At 48.1% G+C, this 8,638-nt stretch overlaps 1 long non-coding RNA gene across 8 annotated transcripts in view; it reads left to right on the top strand.

The window, feature by feature from the left end:
• The window catches only part of LOC123131790 (uncharacterized), a 4,980-nt gene extending 809 nt beyond the window's left edge, over window positions 1–4,171 (top strand). Inside the window, exons 1-6 of one of the 8 annotated variants that reach the window (XR_006464322.1) lie at window positions 7–383; window positions 1,112–1,198; window positions 1,547–1,697; window positions 2,238–2,308; window positions 2,857–2,945; window positions 3,756–4,171. This is a non-coding gene — a long non-coding RNA (uncharacterized lncRNA). Of the gene's footprint in view, window positions 1–6; window positions 384–1,111; window positions 1,199–1,546; window positions 2,351–2,856; window positions 2,946–3,755 lie in introns of those variants that run through there. The other 7 variants (XR_006464327.1, XR_006464331.1, XR_006464328.1 and 4 more) reach the window with 7 other exon arrangements.
• The last annotated feature ends 4,467 nt before the right edge of the window (window positions 4,172–8,638 follow it).

The following is an 8,638-nucleotide window of genomic DNA, read 5'->3' as shown; positions in this document are numbered from 1 at the left end:
GAAGAAGGAGCACGGGGCCCGCTGCTACGCCTGAGCCGCCACAAGGCCGTCGGGTGGTGGAGATCCAGTGCCATCAAGTCACTCATGTCGGTGTCCCAGGTCTCGGAGCCTCCGGAGTCGCCGTCGCTGTACGGAGACGAGTCGGCGGGGGGATGATGGTGTTGGGGTCAGGAGGGGAAAGGCGTCGCCGATGATGATGTGGAGGAGGACGAGGTCGACGCCCCTCTGCCCTGCCGTGAATCGGTGGCGACTACAGCGTGGGCGTGGTGAAGCGGCGGGCGGCGTGCGCGTCAGTGCCCCCGCGCCCCGGCCGGTGCGGACTGTGACTGCGCGTAGGGTACCAGCAGCAACTTGCTCAAGCCGCCGGGCGGACTGCCTGCCTGGTAAGCTTCCATGAACCCATCGTCAATCTGCTTGTTCTTGCAACCTTGCTCTTCCCAGTTGGGGCTTCGTTTCAAGGTCGCGTCCAAATCTGAACCTGATTGAGATTGACTGATTGCGACTGAATTTTACTCTGTTAAATAAACTTATTGATGGTGCGCTGCTGCCCGTCCCGCCTGACATATCCATTACCAGTAGGTGGTTGTGGCGTTAAGTGTAGTGTCCACAAAGATTAAAAAGAAACTCGGTTGTCCCAAGTGATACCTGACCTCTCGCTAAAAGAATTAAGTCCGGATAGTAGCAAATTAAGCAAGTATGCTGGGATTTACTGTTAGTACATGAGTTCTGCCAGTTAATATGTCAATATTAACATAGTACTAACAAATTAAATTAAGCAAGTTTGAATAGGCGTAGCACATGAGTGAGAACAGCATAACCGTTCAGCCGTTCAGCAGGGGATTAGCTGACAGCTACAAGCTGAATTGGTACACCAGCAGCCACAATGTTGATGCCCACTTGTCAGATACAAGATCAATATATGGGAGCCAGTGTATGTTTGTTTAACTTTTTCCAGTGCGTTCTACTCTATGGGGAAGCCATTATTATCAAGGGCTATATCCAGTAACATTCATGCTGTCTTTTTGGAGCTGTGGTTTTCACTTGATTGATGGTACTTGGTATTTTCATTCTGTGAGTATTACATTACACTGATGTGTTGTCAAAAAACCAGATTGTGTCAAGTGCTATAATTGATAAATATATCGGAGAAACTGCGCTTTTAATCAGAGAAATGTTCGGCTATGCACGCGATCACCAAGTAAGTTTTGCTCCGCCTTTCTTTTTTGCAAAGCTAATTGGTCTTAAACCTAATTTCCTTATTATCTGTTAGAAACGTATGTTAGCAGATGGTTATGCATCTACTGGTGTTGAGATTCAAGCTATGACTTTGATAGTTCCCTTGACTCAGATGTCATGTCATCTAATTGTATTCTGGTTCAACACTAGAAAAAAAATTTAAGCTTTAGATTTCAGTATCAGTTTTTCCGGAGAAGAAGAAATCAAACTGATCTCCATATATGTAAAAGTGCACTTCTGAGATCTTTTAGCTTATATCACCATTTAGTTTATTTACGGTGCTCACAAATTTTGTTTCATTTTCATCAAGTTGTTATTTCTAGCCATGCATTATCTTCATGGATGAAATCGATGCAATTGGTGAGAGAAGATTTAGTGAGGGAACTAGTGATGACCGTGAGATCCAACGGACACTGATGGGGCTTCTTATTCGGTTAGATGGATTTCATGATCTTGGCAAGGTAAACTAACATCATCAAGTTTTTTTTTTCCTTAGATGCCTTTATGCCATATATGCAGAGGAATGGATTCAATCGAAGTAAGTTGTTTGCCTGAATGTGTGTGTGTGTGTGTAGATTAAATTTTTCGCTCATCTTTGCTTCATTGCTTCTATGAATTTTCTTGATGCGGATTTTCCTAACATTTTATTTAACTCCCTTTTCTAACATTACACATTTTTGCTCTCGGGGAAAGTATAGGTGTTTTGACATAAATTTTGTTCATATTTTCTTCAGTGCTTCTATGAATTTTCTGGATGCTGATTCGCGTAACATTTTATTTAACTCTCTTTTCTAGCATTATACATTTTTTAGAAGGAAAAAAATTGAGGACTATAGGTTCTGTTCTATCTGATTGTTGACATGCTAACATAATTGCCTGATTGTCTGATAGGCTTATGATTTCTTTCTAACTGGGCTTGTTTTGTTTTATTTTGGGAAAACCCCATGATTTTATCCTAACCTGATACATCATGATCAGTGATGTCGACATGAATTTTGCAGATTAAATTAGTGTGATGGTACAATTACCAACATTCATCGGATGCCACAATCAGGGGCGGACCTACATTGAGGTGAGTGGGGGCCCAGGACCCCTCTCAAAATTTGAAATCCCAGTAAGATTTGCTTCTGATTTTTGAAAAATATGCTTATATTCTGTGAGCTTTTACATAATACGCCCCACTCAAATAGATTGCCCCCAGTCAAGATACTCTCTAGGTCCGCCCCTGGCCACAATGCCCTTTATCTTTCTGGGTGCTTTTGGTTGATTTCTTCAAGCAGTACAAGCTGGAGTGTGAGCTTTGCCTATGCCCTTAGTAGCTTACAAAATTTCACCGTACTTCACTTTCCTGTTACTATATTGTCATCTATTCATGAAGCATGGTCATTTGGTTAGAAGTACAATTTTTTGCAATCAGCACACGACTCATCCTATTTGTTTTACAACCCGAGGTTCACATTAGTTGTTTCTCTTCATGGTGACTCAGCTTTTATCGGTGTCATTTTCAGCTCGATGATCATGAATCAAATGTGACTTCTTATCTAGTTACATTTAACTTCAACAATTGCTTGTTTAAACCATTGCTTATTATTAAGGTTGTCTTTGATGGTTGAATTTCAGCTACATACACAACATTGCACTCAGAATTTATGCTTCTCTTCATGGTGACTCAGCTTTGAGTGCCTCCACGTTTGAAGATGATCTCACAGGTGCCTATAACTATGCTTCTTTTAATTGGTGAAAAGAAACTATGCTTCTTTTAATTGATAAAAAGAAACTATGCTTCTTTTATTCTCTTGGTTGAATGTTAAACAAGAAAAAGAATAGTATTTGTGTCGCCTTGATAGGCACACACATTATTTATTTCGCGCAAGTTCTCTTATGTGAGATTCTTGCTGTAGTATTTTCCAAAATACTACACACTGAATATTCTGACCATTAATTCTTACTAATAATATGCTTCTTGGAAAAAAATGGGAAATGAATATATAACAAGGCATGTGTTGTGCCAACTGGTCGGTCCCCCCCCCCCTCCTGCATCTTGATTGCAGTTCTATCTGAGCCTCAACTGGTCGAGTGTTGTGCCAACTGTAAGTCTCATTGTTAGTCAAGAATGCATGCTTGTTCTAATTGCACATGCATCTTCAACATTACCTTGGTTATTTTGCATTGTTTTCAGAAATCGGAATTGGTTTAATAATTTACTCTCCTTTGAGAAAATCGGTAGGGCAGGCCTGGCGCAGTGGTGAAGTACTCCCCACTTGTGCCAAGAGGTCCTAGGTTCGAACCAGCCTCTCTGCATTACACTTTGCAGGGGTAAGACTAGGTTTCTATAATCCCTCCCCAGACCCCATCTTGTGTGGGAGCTTCTATGCACTGGGTCTGTCCAAAAGAGAAAATCGGTAGTTGCAGAACATATTATTTCAGTATCATGTACTGTTTTGCATTTTCCATAAAAATGGAAGGATTACCTCCTACATTCAAAGTAATCTTATTTGTTCTTTGTTATTTGTTTCCAGGAAACATGAATTGAATGATGATAGTACAGATCCAAAACATTGAATTGAATTGAATGATGATAGTACAGGAAACAGGAACGATCGATATATTGTTAAAAGAATGAAAGTATGCCCTGCCTGAAGATTTTAGCTTTCTTTTTCTTAAGAAGGTAGAAGGTTTCTGCCTGTTAACATCAATATAATTTCTATGATCTGCTACCCTTGTATGTTTTCTCTTTGGTTAGACAAGAAGCTATTGACGTTGGTCAGTAGATCTCTCTTAAGTTCCAGATGTGGATGAAATGCTTCTTTCTAGATGTTTAGTCCGTCAAGTAGTTTGAACTGATTTGGCTCCCAATCCGCTTTTAGCTCTAATGATTTGGATTACTGGATTTGGCCTGCTTTATGGTCATTGATTAACAAGGTTTTCAGTTGTATGTGCATGTGTGGCAGAAAAAAAGCTGTTGAAGGGGCGCCTCTCACCTGGCACCGCCCAGCTTCCTCTTAAGCGGCGCCACCGGGTGGCGCCCCAACCACTAGTTCTCATTCTGTCCCGCTCCATCGGGCGACTCCCGGAATCTCGCGTAAAACTAACTAGGAGTACGTGATCATGCGTTTGGAAATGAAAAGAAGTGCGTGATCGTGCGTTAGGAAAGTGAGCTATGATGCATGGGCACTTTTGGATATAGTAGTATATTTTTTTGTTCGACAAACCAGACCTCTCTGTGATGATCGGCCGTTCTGCTCGGAAAGCTAGCTGCACGGGTCTCGAAATATGCTGAAATGGAATTGATGTGGCTCGCCAAACCATGCCCGCCAACAAAGTTTACTCGCCAAAGCATGCCTGGGACAGAATATAATACTGATCCAAAAGTAATTATTTTATTCGCGGGGAGTGTTAGTACGAGTAGTAAACTATGGAGTTTTGCTACTAATTCAGTTGCTCGGATCTAATCCTTTTTCGTGTACGTTCGAGTGTTTTTAGATTGAATCTTTTGTTATACGTTAATCTTCATTGACGATGGTTGTTGTTCTGTTGCATTGATTCTATGGAACTTTAACACGATGATTTTCTGACAATACAAAAAGTTTTGCCCGGCTCCGACGAGGAAGAGGCGATGACAGCGGCGTGTCTTCGGTTCGCTACAGGGCTTGTAGTCGTCGCTAGTCCGTCTTCGAATCTGGATATAATTTTTTATTATTTCTCGTTCATTATACTATCATGATAAAAGATGGATAGATTGAATTTCTTTTTGAAAGATAATAACCATATCAACAAACGTCTCCGTGACGTTCTAAACTTTGAATTCTTTCGGACGTAAACTGAGCGCAGCTGCCCGTGTTCTTCCACCTACCAAAGCTTGGTTCCTCGCTTCGATCCGCTCGACCCAACGCTTGCCAACCAGACCGGTCGGTCACGGTCAGGGTAAAAAGCTCACCCAACCACTTCCACAGGGATAACGTTGTTCCGTGCCACTACGATCCAGCTCCGGTTCCCCACTTCCCACCACCTATCACAACGGCTACTGCGACACGCGTGCGCGGAGCACCAAGGATGCATAGCATAGGACCACGCGCGCTTCATTCTCTCAGTACATTTCTCAACCGCGAACCAACCTGTGATTGGATGGTTAAAGAGATTGTGGTATCCCTAACCCAGCAAGGTTTAAATCCGGATGCTCGCATTTATTTCTGGATTTATTTCAAAATTTTCGACGATGCGCATTTGTCGGATTTCGGGATCCGGCAACCCGTGAGAGGTTCGAACTCTGAGATGCGTGCGGAGATCTCAATCTGCCCAGCCTGCCTACTCGAGATCTTCCTAGGCCTAACGCGTCAAGCTCAAAGAGACACAAGGATACATAGATTTATACTGGTTCAGGCCACCATTGTGGTGTAATACCCTACTCCAGTGTGGTGTGGTGGATTGCCTCGAGGGGCTATGGATGAACAAGTACAATGGATGAACAAGCCTCCGAAGGAGAGGTGTTCTCGTGTGGTGTTCTACTTGTGCTTGGTCTGGTCTGGATCCGTCCCCTTCCTATGGTCGAGGCTAGACCTATTTATAGTGGCCTTGGTCCTCTTCCCAAATATGAGCGAGAAGGGATTCCACAACGACGGGATTTGAAAGGGGACAAGAAGTACAGTCTATCCTGACAAAAATAGTCTTCGCCTGTGGAAAGCCTCTGGTCGTGACGCTGCGGTGGGCTTGCTGATGACCTCTGTCTTGCCAGTCTTGGTCTCATTACACCGAAATGGCAACTTTTGGCTGATTCCTCGGGACTCCGCGCGTGTGGCTTGCCTCCCTTGCACCGAAGTGGAAATTTGCGCTCTGTGCCCGCCTAGCGCCCGCCTGGCGCCTGTCTGGTCTTGGTCGTCATGGCTCACGTCAGCTGAGCCTCGTGAGGTATCTTCTATAGAACTCTCCGCCCCTCAGGAGCCCTCCTGAGGAGGCTGCCTCCTTCGGAGGTCTTAGCGCCGTCCGCCTCGCGAGGCTTGCCCCCCTCGCGAGGGTCTTGCGATGCTGGCGTTGAAGCTGGGCGGTACCAGGCTGTCGATGGGGCCATGTGGTGGGCCGCAGGTAGGCAGGGCTGGATACCCCATATCCAGGACACCGATAGTAGCCCCCGGGCCCAAGGCGCGCTCGGACTTGGCTTCCAAGCGAAGCCAAAGGGCAAGTGCGGAGCATCGATGGCCCTAACCGCCTGCGGGCGTGATGGCGCGTGGCGATTGATGGGACGTGGGCGACTCCGCTTCCCCACGCTGCCTCGGCAACTGCTTGACTTGACAACTGCATGCTGCATGCAGGGAGGACCATCATTACTAGAAATCGTGGGAGGCTGACGATTTACCTTCTCCTGGCTATAAATGCACGAGTGGGTGGCACCCCTGCCCATCTTTCCTTCGTCTTGCTCCCTTTGCTTTCCTTCTCCTCCATCTTGCCTCCATGGCGCCGATCAGAAGGTATTCCTCGCCCGAGAAGGGGAAGGTCCCTTGGGAAGGGCCCCATCCTCTTCCGCCGAAGAAAAGACTCCGCCTCCCCCATGACATCGACGTGAGGCGAGAGGTGACCAGGCCTTGGCAGTCAAGGCCTCCGCCTGGCTTCCCTCTCCCCGCATATGCCCAGGCTCAGGACGAAGGAGTGCGCCGTCGGGCACCGCCTGATGATGGTGGCAGGGCCGCCATTGCCCTGCCGTCCGTACCACGGACCCATGCCGAAGATAGCTCGCGCGAGTTTGTGGTGTGGGCGGAAATGCCCCCCAACACCTGGATCCGACTCCCACGGTTCTTCGCCGGTGAACTACCTCCGAGGAGGGCGGCCTAGCTGTGGCTGCAGCACGCTGGGTGTCGCAGCCCGGCAACCGGAGCTGAAGTAGAGGTGGTGCCGTTCGGAGACGTCTTCATGACGTGAGGATGGAGCGAGGTTGCCCAGGCTTGCTGCGCGGAGGGAACCCTGGCAATCCATTTTGAGTACGAGGACACATCCATCTTGTTCTTCAAGGTCTTCGACGAGGAGGGCGAGCGGCTGGAGTGCTGCCCTGGAGGCGATGGCTCGGGGGGCGCCGCAGCGGGCGCTGGGCCCGCTGCCGTCCCCTTCAGCGCCTCATCCAGCAGCAGCAGCGACTCCCGGGAATCTAGCGACTCTCCTGAGCCTAGCGATTCTCCGGAGTCAAGCGACGACAGCTACGTGCCGCCAAGCTCCCGCCGGGGCCACAGCGCAGCTGCAGCTGCCGCCCGGCATCGTTGACGACACCGTAAGGCCCTGTAGTTGTTTCTCCTATGCGAGATGAAGACCAGCCCCCGCGGGGTTTGTAAGGATTTGAATGTACTTAATAGTAATGTGGTTTCTTTTGGTTTCGTGATGGTTATGCGTATTCTAGTTTGGCTAGGTTCCTCCCTTTTCTTTTCCCTAGACAGCGTGGCGCTCTACATCGACAGGACCCAGTCCCCAGGCAGGCTTCAGTCATCGCTAGTATGCCAGGTCACGATGCCGTGGTCAAGGCTAGGAGGTGAGCGGCCCAAGGTCCGGTAAGAGCTCATGAGACGCGATGCTCACGAGGTCCCCTTTGGCGTGCAAGCAGCTGCACAGAAAATCGAAAAGGGGAGCTGAACTGCCCAAGTGGAACTGCGACGCAAGGCATGTGAGGAGAGAAGCTAGTGCTATAGCGAGCCGAGGCTTATCTTTTTGGATGCCCAAATCCGATTGGGAGACGATGCCCGCTCTTGTGCCCGTAGTGCCGTTGGATGCGACCTACGGTGGCCACCTTCCTGTCTTGCTCGTCATGTTGCTCTACATCCTCGGGACCCGGCCCTCGAGCAAGCTCAGCCGCCGCTGGTATGCCAGGTCGCGATGCCGTGGTCAAGGCCAGGGGGTGAGGGCTGGAGAGCCAGTAGGAGCTCCCGAGGCGCGATTCTTGGGAGATCCCCCTTTAACGTGCAAGTGACTCACAAAGGCAGATGATGGTTGTTCAGGCTGACCCGTGGCCCATCGCCAGGTGAACCAGAGCTTGATCCTCGGGTTTATCAGCATTGCAGGGACGGACCCAAGCACAAGCGCCATGCTGTTGCGAGTGTCATGAGGCAATACCGAACTGGTGTTAGTCAACACACATGGTGATTATGGAGTGACAACCATAGACAAGCTCATAGAAACGATTAGATAATCTTGATGAATGCAAAGCAACACATGTCGTAAGGCTGTGCCTCATACGGCCTGGGGATGATGCAGCCCGAGGGGCGCCCCCAACCTGAACGAGCTAGAGAGATGTCACCTGGTACCGTCACTAAAGAATTGTTGAAGTAGCCAAAAAACGCATGCTGTTGAAGTTGTTCCTCATGAGCCGCCCCGGCGTCGAGCCTCGGGAGACTCGGAGGGGCCGGGAGGCTCCTGAGGGTGCTCCTCC

Source organism: Triticum aestivum, chromosome 1B (genome assembly GCF_018294505.1).
Source record: "Triticum aestivum cultivar Chinese Spring chromosome 1B, IWGSC CS RefSeq v2.1, whole genome shotgun sequence".
Taxonomy (NCBI): Eukaryota; Viridiplantae; Streptophyta; class Magnoliopsida; order Poales; family Poaceae; genus Triticum; species Triticum aestivum.
This window is presented reverse-complemented; position numbering and strand designations above follow the sequence as displayed.